Here is a 22,068-nt window from a genome sequence, read left to right as displayed (position 1 = left end):
TACACTGTAGCAGAGCTCACTGTGTGCAGGTGATTCTCAGCATGAGCTTTCTTTCCTAGATCCTTCACAGTTTGAGGACACATCCCTTTGTAAATGGATGTCTCAGAGAAGGCACCAGAGCAAGAGGAATCAAAGAAACGTTTTAGTGAACAAAGCAAAAGAGGATTGCCTTGTTTGTTTCACCCTCTGGGAGCTCAGAGTTTGTGTTTCCGTTTGAATCCAAGCTCTGCGGCGCCCCTGTCTCGGGCCAAGGAGTAAAGCAGGAACGTTTGGCCTCTGGTAAAACAGCTGAAGAGCCAGGAGGTACAAGCTGGCTCTGGGCCGCTTGTGCAGACAGTGAGCTTTGCAATGGTGCCACATGCATTGCTGCTGCTTTTCACTTACCTATTGTAAGTCCATTTGAATCCAAGCTCTGTGGCCCCCCCTTCTTCGGTGTCCAGAAGCAGAGCACGAATGTTTGGCCTCTGCTCCCACAGCAGAAGAGCCAGGATGCAAATATGGTTCAGGGCCTCTTGTGCAGTCAGTATTGCAATGGTGCCATCTGCATAGCTGGTTGTCCTCGCATTCCCACCTAGAAGTCCATTTGAATCCAAGCTCTGTGGCTCCTGTTCTCAGCTGTCCAGCAGCTGAGTGAGTAGAGCATGAATGTTTGGACTCTGCTCCCACCGCCGAAGAGCCAGGAGGGAAAGCTGGTGCTGGGCCTCTTCTGCAGACAGTGAGATTTGCAATGGGGCCACCTGCATTGCTGTCGCTCCTCGTTTTCCTACCTAAAAGACCATTTGACTCCAAATTCTGCGACGCCCACTTTTGGCTGTCCAGCATCAGAGAGAGTAGAGCACAAATATTTGCCCTCTGCTCCCACAGCTGAAAAGCCAGGAGGCAAAGCTGCTGCTGGACCCCTTGTGCAGACAGTGAGCTTTGCAACAGTACCACCCGAATTGCTTGCACTCCCAGCTTTCCAATTTAAAATTCCACTTGAATACAAGCTCTGCGGCGCCTGCTATTGGGTGTCCAGCATCAGAGTGAGCAGAGCACAAAAGTTTGTCTTCTGCTCCCACAGCCAAAGAGCCAGGAGGGTAAGCTGGTGCTAGACTGCTTTTGAGGACAGCGATTTTACAAAAGTGTCACCCACATTGCTGTCGCTCCTCGCTTTCCTACCTAAAAGTACATTTGTGTCTAAGCTCTGCGGCACCCACTGTTGGGTATCCAGCAGTAGAGTCAGAAAAGCACAGGTGTTTGGACTCTTTCAAACAGCTGAAGAGCCAGGAGGGAAAAATCGTGCTGGACCGCTTTTGCAGGCAGTGAGTTTTACAACGGTGCCACCCTCATTGTTGTCGTTCCTTGCTTTCCTACCAAAAAGTCCATTTGAGTCCAAGCTCTCCTATGCCCGCACTCAGCTGCCCAGCATCACAGTGAGTAGAGCACGAATGTTTGGCCTCTGTTCAAACAGCTGAAGAGCCAGGAGGGAAATCTGGTGCTGGGCCTCTTCTGCAGACAGTGAGCTTTTCAACGGTGCCACCCTCATTGTTGTCTCTCCTTGCTTTCCCACCTGAAAGACCATTTGTGTCCAAGCTCTGATGCGTATGCTCTTAGATGACCAGCAGCAGAGTGATAGGAGCACAAACTTTTGCCCTTTGCTCCCACAGAAGAGCCAGGAGGGAAAGCTGTTGCTGGGCCTCTTGTGCACAGAGCGAGCTTTAAAATGGTGCAACCCGCATTGCTGTCGCTCCTCTCTTTTCAAACTAGAAATCCATTTGAATTCAAGCTCTGCAATGCCCCCTCTCGGCTGTCCAGCAGCAGAGTGAGTAGAGCACGAATGTTTGGCCTCTGCTCCCACAGCCAAAGAGCCAGGAGGGAAAACTGATGTTGGGCCTGTTCTGCAGACAGTGAGCTTTCCAACAGTGCCAAAGGCACTGCCACTGGTCCTCGCTTTCCTACATAATCCATTTGAATCCAAGCTCTCCAGTGCCCCCTCTCTCTTGTCCAGCAGCAGAGTGAGTAGAGCACAAACGTTTGGCCTCTGATCCCACAGCCAAAGAGCCAGGAGGGAAAGCTGGTGCTTGAACATTTCTGCAGACAGTGAGCTTTGCAACGGTGCCACCCACATTGATGTTGCTCCTCGCTTTCATACCTAAAAGTCCATTTGAACCCAAGTTCTGCACTGCCCCCTTTCTGCTGTCCAGCATCAGAGTGAGTAGAGCACGAAAGTTTTGCCTCTGCTCAAACCGCTGATGAGCCAGGAGAGAAAGCCGGTTCTGGGCCTCTTTTGCAGGCAGTGAGCTTTGCAACGGTGACACCCGTACTGCTGTCTCTCCTCTCTTTCCAAACTAAAAGTCCATTTGAATCCAAGCTCTGCCGTGCCCCATCTCGGCTGTCCAGCATCAGAGTGAGTAGAGCACAAACGTTTTGGTCTCTGCTCAAACAGCTGAAGAGCCAGGAGGCAAAGCTGGTGCTGGGCCTCTTCTGCAGACAATAAGGATTGCAACAGCGCCACCCGTATTGCTTCCACTCCTCGCCTTCCCACCTAAATGTCCATTAGAATTCCAGCTCTGCGATGCCCCCTCTCGGCTGTCTAGCAGCAGAGTGAGCAGAGCACGAACATTTGGCCTCTGCTCAGACGGCCAAAGAGCCAGTAGGGAAACCTGGTGCTGGACCTGCTATGCAGGCAATGAGCTTTACAACGGTGCCACCCGCATTGCTGTCTGTCCTCGCTTTTCCTCCTCAAAGTACATTTGAATCAAAGCTCTGAGGCACCCCCTCTTGGCTGTCCAACTGTAGAGTGAGTAGAGCACAAACATTTGCCCTCTGCTCCCACAGCCAAGGAGGCAGGAGGGAAAGTTTGTCCTGGGCCTGTTCTGCTCATAGTGCTGTTTCTCATCTCTTTCCAAACTAAAAGTCGATGTGAATCCAAGATCTCCAGCGCCCGCTCTCATGTGTCCTGCATCAGAGAGAGGAGATTACAAATGTTTGGCCTCTGCTGCCACAGCCAAAGAGCTAGGAGGGAAAGCTGGTGCTGGACCGCTTTTGCAGACAGCGAGGTTTACAATGGTGCCACCCGCATTGCTGTCCCCCCTCGCTTTCCTACCTAAAAGTCCATTTGACTTCAAGCTCTGTGGCACCCTCTCTCATGTGTCCAGCATCAGAGTGAGTAGAGCAGAAATATTTGTCCTCCTCTCCCACAGCCAAAGAGCTAGGAGGCAAAGCTGGTGCTGGCCCTTTTCTGCTGACAGTGAGCTTTGCAATGGTGCTGTCTGCATTGCAGTTGCTCCTAGCTTTCCTACCTAAAAGTCCATTTGAATCCAAGCTCTGTGGCACCTGCTCTCTTGCTGTTCAGGAGCAGAATGAGTAGAGCAGGAACGTTTGGCCTCTGCTCAAACAGCCGAAGAGCCAGGAGGGAAAGCTGGTGCTGGGCCTCTTTTGCAGGCAGTGAGCTTTGCAGCGGTGACACCCACATTGCTGTCGCTCCTCGCTTTCCAAACTAAAAGTCCATTTGAATTCCAAGCTGTGTGGTGCCCCCTCTCGGCTATCCAGGAGCACAGTTATTAGAGCACAAATGTTCGGCCTCTGCTGCCTCTGCAGCTGGTGCTGCACGTCTTGTATGCACAGTGAGATTTGCAGTGATGCCACCCCATCCGCTCCACATGCGGATCTATGGCCCGAGGCTCTTTCCAATGAAATATAGCGATAGTATATTACACAACAACCTTAAACAGAACCTGATAGCATGCACACAGGCCAAGCCCTGCTTTTACACACAAAGAACAACACTTCTTGGTGCAGCTACGTGCCCCACTGCCAGGCCCTGTTCTCAGTCTCCAGTATTTGTTCTATGAGAATCAGGGGATTCTGGGTTGAGAGAAACGAAACACAATAAGTAAGTACAACTAGTTTATTAATACACAGCCCTATCACAATTAAGGTGTGGTACAATTCGGCAGCTGTGCACTCCACAACACGGTCCCACTTTACTTGTATTATCCCAAAATATTTCTCACAGTCTCTCAGACCCAGAATCCCATCCTTGTCACCAATTATGTTCCAGTGCTTAGGATTCCCATGGACAAAGACCGGATACCAAACACAATATAAACAATCAAATGTCCTACTCTATTTATTGAGTTATTTATGCAAAACATAGACATATTAATGTGAAACAGGTTACATAAATACCAGCCCCTGGTTTAATGGGATACTGCAGAGCAGGAGAAGGAGATGGAACATGTTGCCCAGTTGGAGGGGTGGTAGGCAGTGCATCAAGATGCACATCTGGCCTTGTCACCCGTCCATCCCTGCACAGGTCCTCATATCCCCCCTCTAGTTGGACTGGAAAATTACCAGTTGCAACATCATCACACGCGTGGCCAGCATGTGGACAGAGGTTTACTGGTGCAAGACTTCCTTTTGCTAACAGCGGTGTTAACTCCCCTATTTTCAAGCTTATGTTCCCACAACCCATGTCAAACAGTATTTTTCTATCTTTGTGGGTTTCACCACGGATGGTTATAGAGGAGTGTCATTGACACAGGCCACCCCGTGGTCCCTGGTTTGAACACACAAATGTTTTACCATCCGTATTACTATTTTGTACAACATACTGTCTATGAAGAAACAGATAAGCGCTAAAAGACAGGGAGCAGATAAGCGCTAAAAGGGAACATATAATCACTAAAAGACAAGGAGCACAACATAAAATACAAAAAAAACCAATATCTCTTACCACTAATAATATAACAGCTTTTTGCAGCCAGCTCCACCCCTATGTCTGTCCCTGAAAGGGGCTCCACCCGGTGTTTTCTGCTAGCTGGTTAGTGAGGTCTTTAGCTTTTGTATTTATGCATGTATTGAACTGGAGTAGTCACTTAAATTAATGTAACATAAACCATCAAAGTCTTCTTTTGAGCATCTAACAATTTATGCAGCCTCTATACTGTGCTTCTGGTCCTGGGATAACTTCTCTCCCATGGTTCCTGACTGCTCACCTGTCCAGTAGGTGATGAGCACGCACAATCCATCTGTAATCCCTGGTTCAGTCGGGCGACTCCATTGGTCCAGACTCCGTGAGTCTCCTACTCCAGTCCCTGTTTGGGTACCATTTGTGGCATGTAAGGCACGGACTTCAGTTGTGGTGCAACTAAAGACGTCTATTGAGTGAGCTTATAGGCTTTTATAGTACTCTTCCTAGCTGTTAGTAGCGGTTAGATCCTTCCGTACTTTTCCATCATGAAAAAATGTTTCTTCTCCATGCGCAAACCATGAGCTTCTCTAGTCAATGACCCTACTGATCATGTGCCTTACAGTCAATCGTATTACTGTCCATGCATCCTTGCTTAAGCAAATATTTTTAACCAAATATATAAAAGTGTTTCTCTGCTACCACTTCTTTCGATATTGTTACTTCCCGTTCTCCTTGAACATGCATTCTTTGTCCCCTTGGCCCACATCAAGACACATTTTTTCCCTTTGAAGTTGCTGGATGGTGTTGAACAGAGCTCTGTAATTATTGGTCAAGCCCCAGCACACTGACATAATTTGTCCTTCTCTGGTATGAGCAGGATGACAACACACCTCATTTAAGTGTTTTACTAATTTGTCTGGATTTTGCTCTTGTACAGTGGTGAAGTTCCAAAGCACTGGAGGGGCCCACTGGCCTAGATACTTACCCATACTATCCCACAAACCCTGCCTCTCATGACTGTCCAGCCCTGGGGGAAATCCCTTTGTCCTTCTGAATCATCATTTTACCAGAGGCCAGACCCAAATGCAACCCTGCTTAACTTTTGAGATCAGACAAAATTGTCATGGTAAAACACTCTGTATGTGTGCCAGCATGGTGATCCCCACCACAATCAGTAAGCAGGTCTCAAGGGTACCCAAAGGCCATTCAAAACCTTCAGAACTCTCACAAGATGCTGTAAATAGTCTGGTGGGGGAGCAGGAAATGTAAGAGAATGTCTCCTTCATGGGTTGACCACCCAAGGAGAAAAAAAAAAGACGTGCAATTGCTAAACACTTCTATTATACACTTCCCAAAGCATAGAGGTTATGATGACACTGGGAACACAAGCCAGATCAGTTTCAGGATCAATGAGTCTATTGTGTTACAAGTCATTACCAGAAAGTACAGTGAAACAAGAACCTTAGCCCAAGCCCCCTAGCCAATAAACACTGAAATGGCAAATACTGGCTGTAAGTAAGGTACGACATGCTGAAACTCTGAGATCAAGAGCAACAACTTTGAGAGCTAAAAAATCAGCATTGTGACTATTAATCCAAAACAATGAATAGCTTATCACAAATACCATTAGACACACTCTGGTCGGATCTGCCTTTGTCTCAACCCTTTGTGCCACATGTTGGGAGCCACAGCGAATTGTCGTGGTTTAAGCCCAGCTGGTAACTCAGAACCACAGAGTTGCTCACTCACTCCCCCTATTCCTTCCCCTGCTCCTGGAGGGATGGGGAGGAGAATCTAAAGAATATGACTTCCATGGGTTGAGATAAGAACAGTCCAGTAATTAAGGTATAACACAAAACCACTACTGCTACACCAATAATAATAATGATAAAGGAAATAAAAAAGGGAAGAAAATACGAACACTCAGAGTCCACTGACTCATACCAGGCTCAACCTGAGCAGCAATCTACCCCTTCCAGGTAACTTTCCCCAGTTTATATAATGGGCACGACGTGTTGTGGTATGGAATGCCTCTTTGGCTAGTTTGGGTCAGGTGTCCTGTCTCTGCTTCCTCTCAACTTCCCCTCCACCCTGGCAGAGCATGAGACTCAGAAAGTCCTTGGTTGGAGTAAACATTACTGAGCAGCAACTAAAAACATTGGTGTTATCACCGCTGTTCCCAGGCTGAAAGTCAAAACCATAGCACAGCACCAGCTATTAAGAAGGAGAAAAATGACTGCTATAGCTGAACCCAGAACACTTTGCTACCTAAAATTGCAAATCAGTGTTCATGGATTGCTAGATCCATGAGCAAGTCTCTTAGAGTATGAAAATCCAGCTCTTGCTTATACAGCTGAGGATCCATATCAGAAAGCTACCTCAACTACACACAGTGAGCTCTGTTCTAGTGTCAACAACATGAAAATTTGCTCTAGGTTTGCTACCTAAACTCTGTCTGCATGCTGTGTCTTTCTGGTGCACCCTCTTGAGACGGTGGAACACAGCTCTGAGTGTGGGCATCCACATCCTACATTTATAGCCAAGGAGCCAAGTCAGAAAGATGGGGTTGGGCATCAACTGTACATTGTGAGCTCCTCAACAGGGCGACCAAAATGGCAATTCGCCCCTGCTTTTTTAACTAAAACTCCATCTGCCAACAGTGTCTCTTTGGTGAGACCGCTTGAGATTGTAGAGCAAATGAGAGTCCAAATGTTCAGCTGCTGCATATACAGGAGAGGAGCAAGGACAGAAAGCTGGTGCCCAGAATCAGCTACTCACAGTGAGTTCTGCAATACTGTCACAAACACAGCAATCAGAAATTGCTTTTTTTACTAAAACTCCATCTGCCTACAGAGTCTCTTCAGCAGTCCCTCTCCAGATCATAGAGGAAGCATCACAGAGTGCGAACATCCAAGATGCTGCATATTAAGGCGAGGAACAAGATCTGAAACTGGTGCTGGCATCACCATTAAACCGTGAGCTCTGCAACCGTGCCACCAATAGGGCAATCCTGCCTGGCTTTTGTATCAGGAACTCCATCTGCTTACATTGCCTCTTCTATGCTTCCTCGAAAGATACAGGAGCAAGGCTCACGGAGTGTGAACGTGCAGATACTTCATTGGCATGGTTTAAGCCCAGCCATGCAGCCCTTCTCTCACTCCACCCCCTTCCTCCCCCTGCTCCCGGATGGATGGGGAAGAGGACTGAAAGAACGTAACTCCTACGAGTTAAGATAAGAACAATCCAATAACAAAGGTATAACACAAAACCACTACTGCTACCACCAAAAATAATAATGATAAGGGAAATAACAAGGGAAGAGAATACAACAGATCACCACCTGCCCACTGATACCCAGCCTGACCCCAGCAGTGATCTAGGCCTTCTGTATAACTGCCCCCCAGTTTATATACTGGGCATGATGTGCTATGGTATGGAATACCTCTTTGGCTAGTTTGGTGTCCTGGGTTCAGCAGTAGCAGTCTTTTTTCTCCTTGGTAGCTGGTGTAGTGCAGTGTTTTGACTTTCTGCTTGGGAACAGAGCTGATAACAAGGATGGTTTGGTTTGGCCAAGGACTTTGTGAGCCTCATGCTCTGCCAGGGAGGAGGGGAAGCTGGGAGGAAGCAGAGACAGGACACCTGACCCAAGCTAGCCAAAGAGGTATTCCATACCACAGCACGTCATGCCGAGGAGGTAACTGGGAGTGCTCCGGAAGGGTTGGTAGACTGCAGGGTTGGAGGAGGTATCGGTCGGTGCTTGGTCGGGTTGGGGGCGGGGGGTGAGTTATCGGCCGGCTGGTGATGAGGTGTTGTATTCTCCTCCCTTGTTATTTTCTTTATCATTATTATCATTGGTGGTAGCAGTAGTGATTTGTGTTATAACTTAGTTACTAAACTGTTCTTATCTCAACCCGCAGGAGTTGCATTGGCAATATTATTTGTGACATACCACTTGGCTGCCTTTGACTCCAGTTCATACTGAAGTTCTAGCATGTCTGGTACGGCAGCACTTAATGCTGGTGTGACTTCATTTGGGCCACAATAGCCTACTGTTTGTCTCCACTCTCCTTTAGATTTTCTCACTGGCCATATGGGGCTATTAAGGGATGAGAGGGTCCTACTGACCACTCCTTGGCTCTCCAGTCTATAGATGGGAGTCAGGGAGTCTTGGTTGGTGCGATATAGCCACCAGTGCACTGTTGTGGTTGCTATTGGCACTTGTTCTTCGAACTTCAGCAACCCCACAACCGAAAGATCCTCTGAGAGACCCAGCAAGGTGGACAGCTGCTCGATTTCCTCTGTTTCCAAAGCATCAATACCAAAAGCCCATCAGTACCTTTTAGGGTCTTTGAAATACCCTCTTCTGAGGTAGTCTATGTCAAGGACACATGGAGCCTCTGGACCAATCACAATGGGGTGCTTTTGCCACTTCCTCCCACACAGGCTGATTTCAGCCTTCAGTATAGTCAACTCTTGAAGTCCTCCTGTCACTCCAGAAGTATAAACGGATTCCACCCCTTGACAGCTTGATGGCATCAGGATACACTGCGCACCAGTATCTACTAGAGCCTTATACTTCTGTGGGACTGATGTGCCAGGCCCTCTGATCCACACAGTCCAGTAAACCTGATTGTCCCCTACCTCCACCTGGCTGGAGGCAGGGCCCCTCTAATAGTGATCACAACATTGGACACTTGTATCTTGTTGACAGTGATTAGTCTTTATCACAGGAGCTGGAGTAAAATCAGTTCTTCCACTCCACCTGGGAACCTGCTCACCAGAGACTGAAGCCACAGCTTTTATGGGATGATCATCCTTGACCTTTCTTCTCCTCTTCAATTCATGCACACATTCCTCCAGATCTGAGGTAGGTTTTCTATCTCACTTCCTCATGTCTTCTCCATGATCCTGCAGATAAAACCATAGGGTGGCCCAAGGCATATACCTCTTACACCTTCTCTCTCGAGTACTAGGATGCCTTTTCTTAATAGCTGAGACATGGGTTGGTATACATGGAGAGCTGGATAGATCTGATAGATCATCTCTCAATTGTTTGAACTCCTGGGACAGCTTTTCCACAGCTGAAATGATGGAAGGGGTGAGATTGTCTTTGAACTTTCGAAGTCGATGAATCATTTCATCCACTGTTGGTGGTGCTATATCATTCCAGGTTATGGCTGCCAATGAGTGGGCATATAATGACGATGCATTCTTTGTAAATTTCCGCCATATGGGTCATGTGTGTTCGACTTTATCTGGACCTATGTGTCCTTTTCTGGCATGCAGCTTGTGATAGATCATCTCTACAATGGCTGATGCCCTCAGAGACTGGATGCCTTTCTCTAGAGTAGTCCACTTGGCCGAACAACTCATAACATCATCCTTGTATGGAAACCTTTCTTTCACAGCTGCCAAGAGCCGCCTCCAAAGGCTGAGGGACTGTTTCTCTTTTGCAATTGCTTTACCAATTTACCCTTTCCTACTAAGTGATCCCAGATACTTAGCCTCTCTACCTTCTAGTTCATGACCGTTAGCCCCATTGTCCCATTTGATGATGTGCTCCCCTGGTTGATGAGTAAAATCTTTTCATATATTTTGTAGCTCAGTTGAGGTCCAGGGGCGAGAAGTCACCTCTTCTTCTTCTACCTCTTATTTGCGTACTAATAACTCCTGATCAGATGCTGTCCCATGTAGTAAGTGCATTGTTTCTTTGTCTTGCTTCATCATTCTTGCCTGTTTTTTCCTTTTCCCCTTGCATACAGGGGCAACCGATATTGGCACTAATTGGTCCTCTGTTTTAGCTGCAGTGATTATCACTGTGGGTGGAGTGGCTGCAGTATCTGTTGTTGGGGTTTGGGTAGCTGCTATGCTTTTCACTGTGCCTGGTGTAGCTGCTGTGCTTGGAGATGGAGTAGGTGCGCTGCCTGCTGTAGTCAGAGTTTGAGTAGCTATTGCACTTGTCGCTACTTGGTGCCATCTTAAGGCATATCAAGGATAAGAGGGTTATGAGGGGCAGTCAACATGGCTTCACCAAGGGGAAATCATGCTTGACCAATCTCTTAGCCTTTTATGAGGAAATAACACGGTGGATGGATGATGGCAGAGCGGTGGATGTGGTCTACCTTGACTTCAGCAAAGCATTTGACACAGTCTCCCACAGCATCCTCACAGCTAAATTGAGGAAGTGTGGTCTGGATGATCAGGTAGTGAAGTGGACTGTGAACTGGCTGAAGGAGAGAAGCCAGAGAGTTGTAGTCTATGGGGCAGAGTCTAGTTGGAGGCCTATAACTAGTGGAGTGCCTCAAGGGTTAGTACTGGGACCAGTATTATTTAATATATTCATCAATGATTTAGATGAGGGAACTGAGTGTACTATCAGCAAGTTTGTTGATGACACTAAGCTGGGAGGAGTGGCTGACATGCCAGAAGGTTGTGCTGCCATCCAGCGAGACCTGGACAGGCTGGAGAGTTGGGCAGGGAATAACTTGATGAAATATAACAAGGGAAAGTGTAGAGTCCTGAATCTGGGCAGGAACAACCCCAGGTTCCAGTATAGGTTGGGGAACGACCTGTTAAGAGAGCAGTGTAGGGGAGAGGGACCTGGGTGTCCTAGTGGATGACAGGATGACCATGAGCCAAAACTGTGCCCTTGTGGCCAAGAAGGCCAATGGCATCCTGGGGTGTATTAGAAGGGGGTGGTTAGTAGGTCGAGAGAGCTCCTCCTTCCCCTCTACTCTGCCCTGGTGTCGTGGTTGAAACCCAGTCAGGCAACTCATTCACTCACTCCCCCCGTTCTTTCCCTCCCCCTACTCCCAGAGGGGCGGAGAGGAGCATAGAAAACAATGCAACTCCCATGGGTTGAGATAAGAACAGTTTAGTAACTAAGGTATAACACAAATCACTACTGCTACCACCAATGATGATAAAGGAAATAACAAGGGAAGAGAATACAACACCTCACCACCAGCCAACCGATAACTCACCCCCCAAGCCCGACCAAGCACCGACCCATACCTCCTCCAACCCTGCAGTCCCCCAGCCCTTCCGGCTAACTCCCAGTTACATCCTGGGCATGACGTGCTGTGGTATGGAATACTTCTTTGGTCAGTTTAGGTCAGGTGTCCTCTCTCTGCTTCCTCCTGGCTTCCTCTCCTCTCTGGCAGAGCATGAGGCTCACAAAGTCCTTGGCCAAACCAAAACATCGCTATCAGCTCTGTTCCCCAGCAGAAAGTCAAAACACTGCACGGCACCAGCTACCAAGAAGGGGAAAAATGACTGCTACTGCTGAACCCAGCACACCTGGTGAGACCGCATCTGGAATATTGTGTTCAGTTCTGGGCCCCTCAGTTCAAGAAAGACAGGGACCAGCTGGAGAGAGTCCAGCGCAGGGCAACGAAGATGATTAAGGGAGTGGAGCATCTCCCTTATGCGGAAAGACTGAGGGAGCTGGGTCTCTATAGTTTAGAGAAGAGGTGACTGAGGGGTGACCTTATTAGTGTATATAAATATATAAAGGGGGAGTGTCACGAGGATGGAGCCAGGCTCTACTCAGTGGCAAACAATGATAGGACAAGGGGTAATGGGTACAAACTGGAACACAAGAGGTTCCACTTAAACTTGAGAAGAAACTTCTTCTCAGTGAGGGTGACAGAACACTGGAACAGGCTGCCCAGGGAGGTTGTGGAGTCTCCTTCCCTGGAGACATTCAAAACCTGCCTGGACACATTCCTGTGTAACATTATCTAGGTGTTCCTGCTCCGGCAGGGGGATTGGACTAGATGATCTTTCGAGGTCCCTTCCAGTCTCTTGCATATTGTGTACTGTGCGTACTGTGTACTTGTGTAGCTGCTGTGCTTGGAGCTGGGGTAGCTGCGCTGTCTGTTGTAGTTAGAGTTTGAGTAGCTGCTGTACTTGTTACTGGAGTTGGTGTAGCTGCTGTATTTAGAGTTGGAGTAGATGCTGTGTTTGGAGTTGGAGTAGCTGCGCTATCTGTTGCGGTTGGAGTTTGAGTAGCTGCTGTAATTGTCACTAGGGTTCGTACAGTTGCTGCATTTGGAGTTAGAGTAACTGCATTGTCAGTTGCTTTGCCATCAGATCCAGGGACATTTTTTTCCCTTTGAAGGTGCTGGATGGTGTTGAACAGGGCTCTGTAAACATAGGTGAAGCCCCAGCACATTGCCATGATTTGTCCTTCTCTGGTATGAGCAGGATGACAACACACCTCATTTAAGTGTTTTACTAATTTGTCTGGTTTTGCACTTGTACAGTGGTGAAGTTCCAAAGCACTGGAGGGGCCCACTGGCCTAGATACTTACCCATACTATCCCACACACCCTTCCCCTCATGACTGTCCAGCCTAGGGGAAAATCTCTTGGTCCTCCTATATTGTTGTCTAACCCTATACAAGTCCCAAACCCGACTCAGCTCAACTTTCCAGATCAGATGAAATGGTCATGAGTAAAACACACTCTGTATGCGTGCCAACACGGTGATGCCTGTCACAATCAGTAGGCAGGTCTCAAGGGTACCCAAAGGCCATTCAAAACCTTCAGAACTCAGATAATGCTGTGAATGGTCTGGTGGGGGAGATGGGAAGGTAAGGGAATGTCTCCTTCACAGGTTGACCACCCGAGGAGGGGAAAAAGGATGTGCAATTGCTAAACTATTCTGTGGGTGACGGATAAAAATAGTTAACGAAATGGATCCAGGTGTTATTGCCTTGGTCTGGCTTAAGCCTTGGAAACTGTAAAGAAAATACCAGGTGCTGTTGCCCTAGACAGGCTCAAGCCTTGGGAACTGTGAAGAAAACACCAGGTGTTAATGCCCTGCTCAGGCCTTGGGAACAATAAAGAGAACAATGAAGGGTAAAGATAGGTTTGCAAAACAAAGCAGGCGGTTTGCAAGATGAAGCAGGATGTGCATCTCGAAGACAGACCAAACAGTGTGAATATTTGTAACCCTTAGTAGTTTTGCTAAATCAGGATGATAAGGAAGTAAAAGAGAAAGTTACTGCATAGCACTTAGTAGACTATAAAAGGGATGCGAGATGTGAAATAAAGTTCTTCGGATTTCACCAGAACTGGAGTCCTTCTTTAATACTCCACAAATGGCGCCCGAATAGGAGGAACTTGGGCTAATCCGTCGGAGTTGGTGGCTAGTGGTGTAGCTTGGCTGAACTCAGAGGAGTCCAGTGGGGGAGCACCGAAGTTATCCGGACACGAACCTATCACCTGGGAGAGGTGAGGAGGCTGGTAGGGGAGCACAGAAGAAGTCAGGGCATACAATCACCTGGAAAAGGTGAGCAGCTGGGAATGGGACTATGGGAGGGAATATTACTAAGGAAGAAGCCTCCATTTTATGGATGTTTTCTGTCCTTCTTAAGGTGAAGGGAGCAACCTTTAAAGACACAGACAAATTTAATGTTGAAATGGTCGAAGATGCGTTATCCAGAGATTGATGAGTGTGCCGTATTTGAGGTCTCTTTGTAGAATGGGGCAGGAGTTAAACTGTGGGACGCAGCCACAAAAGGCAATGACATTGTGAAAAAGTTATTAGTCATTTGGAGAACTATTTTAGGGATGTTAAAGTAAAAAAATGAGATCATGGAACCCTGTTCTTCCCCCCCCCCCACAACCCTCTGCCAGCTTGCAGCCATAACTGCAAAGACTGATCATGGGGATGAAGATGATCCTTTTGACCCTGACAAGAAGCCTGTGAATGTTCATCAGACTGCTGTTGCTGCTCCTGAGGTTCTGACGCCTGATAACTCTGATGCTGACCTGGATGGTCCTTTTGACCTGGAGCCTATTGATCCAGGAAATGAGCCCGATTTATATCCCCCAGATCCTTGTTATAAATGGGCAGTTGTAAAGGGAGAAGCAAGACGGGTGGGGGATGCAGATGTATTGTGTGCTTTCCCGGTGGTGTACGTGCTGGATCAAGACCCGTGATGGGAAGGTCTCTCTTATCAGTGGTATTGGGCGGACTGTGGCGGACCATGGACTTGGGACCCCATATAGAACTCATTTGATACAGTCTGTCTGTGATACTCATGTACTAGAAGTTGGTAAATATAAGTATGTCCATGTTTCTATTGACCCTTGGAGACCTTTATAGATATTGCTGGCCACTACTTCTGACGTAGGCTGGCCACCTGTGTCAGAATGAGTGTGCATTTTGGTCAGTATAAAAGCCCAAGCCTCATACGATGTGGGGGAGGCAGACCCTCTGCGGGGGTTGCCCACTAAAGTTCAGCCTGCCACCTCGCACTGCGATGGTGCTGCTCGGAGCTGGTTTCCTGATAGTCTTCACAGGGTCCTTGTGCCACATTCTGTATGTGGGACTGTGTAGTGGGAGTAATGATTGTCTGAATTTTGTGTTTCAAATACAGTAGTGTGGAGTGTGCTTGTGGGATCCCATGCATGTGTGTGTGTGTGTTGAGGGCAGACAGTGTTCTGTGTATTTTTTGTTGTTGGGTTCATGTAAAAGTTTTTAACAGGTAGCAGATTAACATTTCAGGCAAGAAAGGGTTAATTCAAAGTGCGGTTGCAGGCAGGCATTTATGGCTGCTGCTGAGCACGCCGTGCAAAGCAGGGTGAAAAAAAATTGTTTCATAAGCTTTGGGTACCCATTTTCAAAAGAAGCTGCCCTCCGATTCGGCTCCCAGTGCTCCCCCGATGGAACAGCCAGGATGGACATCAAAGCTGTGGAATGAAGAAAAAAAAACAAAAACAAAACCCCAAAAAACCCAAAACCACAAACTTCTCAATCTATTGAAGTGTTGGGACAGTTTGTAGAGACACCACAAACAAAGCCTAAAGAGCACCTGAAACACACTGAGCACATGGTAGTGTGAGTTACATCAGAGTGATTTGTGTCAGCAACTCAGGGGTCCTAGTGATCATTCCACTTTGTGTGGAGATGGAATCCCTTGTGATCATTGTGCTATGTGCAAAGGGTATGATAGAGACAAGACCCCAACAACAGGTGGAGAAGCCCAGGAAAAGAAGACAACAGGATTGGCTGAAACCCAAGAAGCCCAGGAAACCAAAAAGTATAAGAAAATATACCCAGAGGTTCCCCCTGTGCGTCTCGGGCGGAGCAGAGACTCCCTGGCGCACCCAGCACTGCTTGCTTATTGTCTCTTGATATTAATTATAATAAAAATCAATTAAAACAGATTGGCTAGATTCTTATAACAGTAGGAACCTTGCTTAGTGTGTTTAAAGTAACCTGGGGGTGAATCCAAGACTTGTTGAAACAAGAACTGCTGACTGAAAAAGTGAGAGGGGTATTGCAACCACAAGCTTTATCAGCCATCACCTAAGCAGCATCAGGGTGGCAGAGAAAGAAGAAAAAGAAGGGGTAATGACACAGCAAATTCCTTGACTGTTAACACTGTGCAGTTTACTTCTGCAGCTGCTTCACATTCCTTTTGCATCAGAATGCTTCTGCTTTAAGGAATCACTTTAATCTGTTTACTTCTCAAGAACTGATAACCTGGGGGAGGGAGTATATTTGTGTCGTACTACCTACAGGCTCATGGCGGCTGCCTGAAAAGTTTGTCAAGCCTTACCATGAGCTGGACAGACAAGTGTAAAAACCAGATGCCTCAGCTACAGGAGCTGATCGTGAATACCTCAAACAGAATGAGATAGAGGAAGAGAAAAATGAATGATTGCAGAACATCACTTGGGGGCAACTGAAAAGTAACATCTTCAATACGTGTGCTTGTAACATAGCTATTATTAGAGGCTGCAATTTTGTATATAAAACCACCTGTATTTACTAGCCAGTTGCTAATAAGAAACTATACCTTGTATTGTAGTATAACCCCAACCCTTATCGATATGGATTTGTCACTTGTAAAAAAGATGTCAGAGCATGCAAATTTGCAGCAGCTGCAAGAAAATGCTGAGGCAAAAGCTAGAAGGATTCTAATACAATGGTAGTGTTATAAAGCAGGTAATGGAACAAATTAAAAGGGTGGGAGAACTCCACTGGTAAGAAATTTCTTTGTCTAGTGCCTTGCTGCCATCAGCATCTTCAATATGCTTCTGTTGCAGAATGGCTCCAAGAGCAAAGCCATGGATCCTTAGAGGCCTTGTGCGAGCAAAGCAAGGTGTAGGCCTCACAGGTAACCGGAAACCGGATGTGGGAGGAGAATGTGAAGGAATCTGTGTAGAACTAACCAATACTGCTCTGACTAGTAGGCGTGGCTAACACCACGAGGATATAAGAGATGTGCACCACAAATAAAGTAGAAGTTTGCTTATCACCCATATTGGGTTGGTGTGTCTTGCTTTTCCTCGCCGCATACAAATGGCACCCGAACAGGGACCATGGACTACAGGGCCCCGGTTAACGGGGACCCGGAATAAAGGGCCCCGGTTAACGGGGACCCGGAATACAGGGCCCTGATTAGCGGGGACCCGGAATACAGGGCCCTGATTAGCGGGGACCCGGAATACAGGGCTCCGGTTAATGGGGACCTGGAATACAGGGCCCCGGTTAGAGGGGACCTGGAATACAGGGCCCTGAGTATCAGGGACCCGGAATGGCAAGTGAGTGGCGCCGGCGGCAGCGGCCGGGGAGCACAGGCAATGCTGCTGTGGTGGCGTGACGGACCTGGGTGCTTGGACTAACCGAAAGGAGTCTGCCGCTGGGGCGAACCAGACACTGCTGCATCGGGAGGCTGATCTGGAGACCGAGGTTACAGGACGATCCAGAAGAAGACGATCCGGAAAAGGCCGGCCATGAAAATGGGCTGAGAGGTAGCCCTGGACTTATTACAGTGCTTTTTATAAAAGCAGGGAATTGAGCCTGAGGATCTAAAGCAGCTAGCAGGTCTATTGGCTGTAGGGGAGGCTAAGGGATTTTTTGTAGATCCTAATACAGGTTTTGAGGAGAGTGAGTGGTGAAAGTTTGGTGATGAACTATTTGACTCAATGCTAAATGATGATAAAATGGCAAAGAAACTTGGTAAACCACGGAGAGAAGTAATATACTGTATAAAAAGACACAAGGCGGAAAAGAAAACTGCCGCGGTAGCAATGGAGAAACTAGGAACAGACGTCCCCAGTCGGTTGAAGCCGGGGAAAGATTACAACTCGTTTTCCCCAACTTGCGGGAGCACAGGTTCCCCCCCCCCTTCCTTTTCTCCGCCTCCTTCACCAGAAGGTGCCGTGGAGGAGGTGTAACCCCCTGCTCCCCCACCACCCCAGTTCTGAAAGTAGGGACTTTGAAAAGGACAGAGAAAGTATATTAGAAGGGATACGCATGATGAACGTCAAGGAAGCTGAAAGGAAGAGGGTGGTGCCTCGGCGCTGGATGGATTGCGGCGCCATTTTGAAGCGCGCAGTAGAAAATAGAGATTATGCGCTAGTGGGAGATTTAAAGGAACTGTGAGCCTTTCCAACCCACTATGCCCTCGAGTGGAAATTTTTAACTCCGTTACGGAGGAGCCAGGTCTGAAGATGGCTACATACCGAAGGAGAGACATCTGACAAGAAAGACGTAGCTGCGAGCAACGGAGACCCTGAGTTCGGCCCAGGATCAGCCCCCGAATCCCCTGAATCCGAGCCAGATTTATATCCTCTGCTTCCAGACCCTGACTCTTCGTCTCCCGGGTCGGTCTGCTCAGACTCACTGGCCCTGGAGACGCTCAGCTGTAACAATGGTTAACCAAAGATGCGATCATTACTGGTGAATTTTCTGCAGTGGGCATCTCTGCATATCCTGTGTTTACTACACAGCAGGGGGCTAAAGAGTGGGAAGCTCTTGATCTCAAAATAGTTAAGGAGGCCTGATAAGCAGTGACCACGTATGGGTTAAAATCCTCGCATACTCAAGCTGTATATGTTATGATTTTATTTTTTTGCGATTGACAGGGGGAGCCCATACAGTTTCTCTGTGATACTCATGCACTAGAAGTTGGTAAATATAAGTATGTCCAGGTTTCTATCAACCCTTGGAGACCTTTGTAGGTACTGCTGGCCACTTCTTCCAGCACAGGCTGGCCACCTGTGTCGGAATGAGTGTGCATTTTGGTCAATGTAAAAGCCCAAGCCTCATACGATGTGGGGGAGGCAGAGCCTCTGCGGGGACGCCCGCTAAGGTTGAGCCTGCCACCTCGCACTGCAGTGATGCTTCTCGGAGCTGGTTTGCTCTTAGTCTCCACAGGGTCCTTGTGCCACGTTCTGTACGTGGAACTGTAGTGGGAGTAATGATTGTCTGGATTTTGTGCTTCAAATATTGTGTGGCGTGTACTTGTGGGATCCCATACGCGTGTGGGTGTGTGTGTGCTGAGGGCAGACGGTGTTCTGTGTATTTTTCTTGTTGTTGGGTTCATGTAAAAGCTTTTAACGGGTAGCTGTTTAACATTTCGGGCATGAAAGGGTTAACGTAAAGGTGCGGTTGCAGGCGGGTATTTATGGTTGCTGCTGAAGCAGGCAGGCCTCTATAGCTGTTGCCCAGCAGGACGGCTTTTGCAGGGATTAAAAAAAAAAAAAAGGGGGGGGGGGGGGGGAGAGAGAGAGTAATGATGCTGCATTTAACCTAACCAGTCTACTTCTCAAGAACTGGTAACCTGGGGGAGGGGGTATATTTGTGTCCTCCTGCCTACAGGTCCATGGTGACTGCCTGCAAAGTTTGTGAAGCCTTGCCATGAGCTGGACAGACGAATGAAGAAACCTGATGCCTCAGCTACAGGAGCTGACCGTGAATACCCCAAGCAGAATGAGATAGAGGAAGAGAAAGAATGAATAACTGCAAAACATCACTTCGGGGCAACTGAAAAGTAACATCCTGAATATGTGTGCTTGTAAAGTAGCTATTATTAGAGGCTGTGATTTTGTGTATAAAACCACCTGTATTTACTAGCTAGTTGCTAATAAGGAACTGCAGCTTGTACTGTATATATTTGTCACTTGTAAAAGAGATGTTAGAGTTTGCAAATTTGCAGTAGCTGCTAGAAAAATGCTAAGGCAAAAGCTAGAAAGATTTTAATACAATGGTAGTGTTATAAAGCAGGTAATGGAGCAAATTAAGAGGGTGGGAGAATTCCACTGGTAAGAAATTTCTTTGGCTAGTCCCTCGCTATCATCAGCATTTCCAACATGCTGCTGCACCCTGTAATAGTTACTCTGCTGATGTAAATGTGTGTGTGCCCTGCTGTAGTAGCAACTTGTTACTGGATAAAACAAAAGGGGGGAGATGTGGAGACAGTGTTCTCACGGGAGAATGCATAATTAGGACATAAACTTTGAATAATCCTGAAAGATACAGCAAGGCCATGAGAGGCCCGAAGAAGCTTAAGCAAGCAAGATAAGAGGCTGGAATTCACCAAGTTAATGAGAACTGTGGACTGTTGGCAAGCTTTCAAGGTTGAGTTCTCACACCTGTGTTTAACCAATTATATGTTAGTCACTAAGGGTCTTCAAGACATGTATCCAATCATAATATGCCAAATCACTGTAAGTACTTCAGCTGGGGCCTTGGCTCAACGAAACAGACTGAGTTGCTGAGTTGCTAAGCAGACAAATACTACATCGAAGGCAATTTCTGATTTGTTGTTTGATGTTGACTCTGTGAGACACGCAACACTGCAGAACCTTTTGTTGTTGGAACAGGGACATGGATGTGAAGAGTTTGATGGAATGTGTTGTATGAATCTTTCCGGTCATTCTAATTCGATACATGCACAGCTGAAAACCCTGGCTCAGCTTACCCAGCAATTGCAAGTGAGCAATGACCTAGGGATAACTAAATGGTTGTCCTCATGGGGCATTACAGGTTGGCTTAAAACACTGCTATTTGAAGGACTGAGCTTATGTATCATTGCTATTTTAATCACTTTAGTTGTTAGACTTGCTTATAGTTGTGTGATGAAAACAAGTGAACAGAACTACCCACAATGTTTTGCTCGCACAAAAGAAAAAGGGGGGAATTGTTGCAGAATGGCTCCAAGAGCAAGGCCATGGATCCTTAGAGGCCTTGTGCGAGCAAAGCAAGGTGTAGGCCTCACAGGTAACCGGAAACCGGATGTGGGAGGAGAATGTGAAGGAAGCTGTGTAGAACTAACCAATACTGTTCTGACTAGTAGGCGTGGCTAAACACGTGGATATAAGCGAAGTGAGCCACAAATAAAGTAGAAGTTTGCTTATCACCCATATTGGGTTGGCGTGTCTTGCTTCTCCTTGCCATTTACATGCTGCTGCACCCTATAATAATCACTCTGCTAATGTAAATCTGTGTGAGCTTTGCCATCGTAGCGACTTGTTACTGTATGAAGCAGGTGAAACTCTGCCTTGACAACAAGGTGCAAGGACTGAGGCTGACCAAATGCCTGCTACCACAGTCAAGGGCAAGACTGGGTTGGCCTCTGTGTTTGCCACCAAGAAGAACCTTTAGCTCCGCTGTTGCCTGCAACCCAGGAGGCGTGGAGTGGTGGGAATACATGCCATACCAGACCTTGATGTGAAGGATGGCCTCCCCTGTTATCAGAGAGCCATCCAGGAGAAAAAGGGGCAGGCCCAGCAGCCTGTGGTTGGTATATGTTGGACATATGATCTAGTCCAAATCCCCTGCTCAAGTAGGGTCATCTAACAGATATATAAAACAAAAAAAAAGGAAATGCAAGGATTTTCTCCACATGACGAATTATTCCTTGCCCAAACCACTGGTTCTACATAAAGACCTACATGATAACAACTGGAAAGGACCAGTGCCATTGCTGACATAGGGTCAAGGATACAGCTGTGTACAGCTATCAACAGGACCATACTGACTGCCAGCGAAACGTGTAAAGCCCCAGAGCTCAACAACAGAAAGAAAGGGCAATGACAGAAATCTTTGTAATATGTGTTCTATTATGTGTGACCATGGGTAGTGGACAAGTATACTGGACACATTTGTTAAATCTCCCATTATTCTGACCTGTTACATGGTATGCAGGATTCGCTGGTAGGCAGCATGTTATAAAGGTTCAAGTGACTTCAAATCAGACTAATCTTGCTGACATAATGCTGACTGGAGTAGTGGATGTAGTGGATGGTTACGTTAATTACACATGTCAAGCAGTGATAGAAGGGACACACCAAATTATAAAAAACATGCTAGCAAAACAGAAAGGAGGAATGTTAAGGGAGACCCCAAACGCATGAATCAATAAAGCAATGTTTGTCTTAAATTTTCTAACATTATCCAATTCTGATTTACACACAGGCACGAATGTCCCCCCAGTGATTAGGCATTTTTCTGCACTAACCCATGAAGGCCAAGACCTGATACCAGGGAAAGAACTCTTTATGGTAATAGTAAAGTCTTTGGAAAATTGTAACTGGGAAGGTCCTTTTAGGTTAATAACTTGGGGAAGAGGCTATGCTTGTGTCTTT

The sequence above is a fragment of the Pezoporus flaviventris genome, unplaced genomic scaffold, assembly GCF_033815535.1.
Source record: "Pezoporus flaviventris isolate CSIRO_AGI_PZ_B2104156 unplaced genomic scaffold, CSIRO_AGI_Pfla_v1 ptg000014l, whole genome shotgun sequence".
Lineage (NCBI taxonomy): Eukaryota > Metazoa > Chordata > Aves > Psittaciformes > Psittacidae > Pezoporus > Pezoporus flaviventris.
This window is presented reverse-complemented; position numbering follows the sequence as displayed.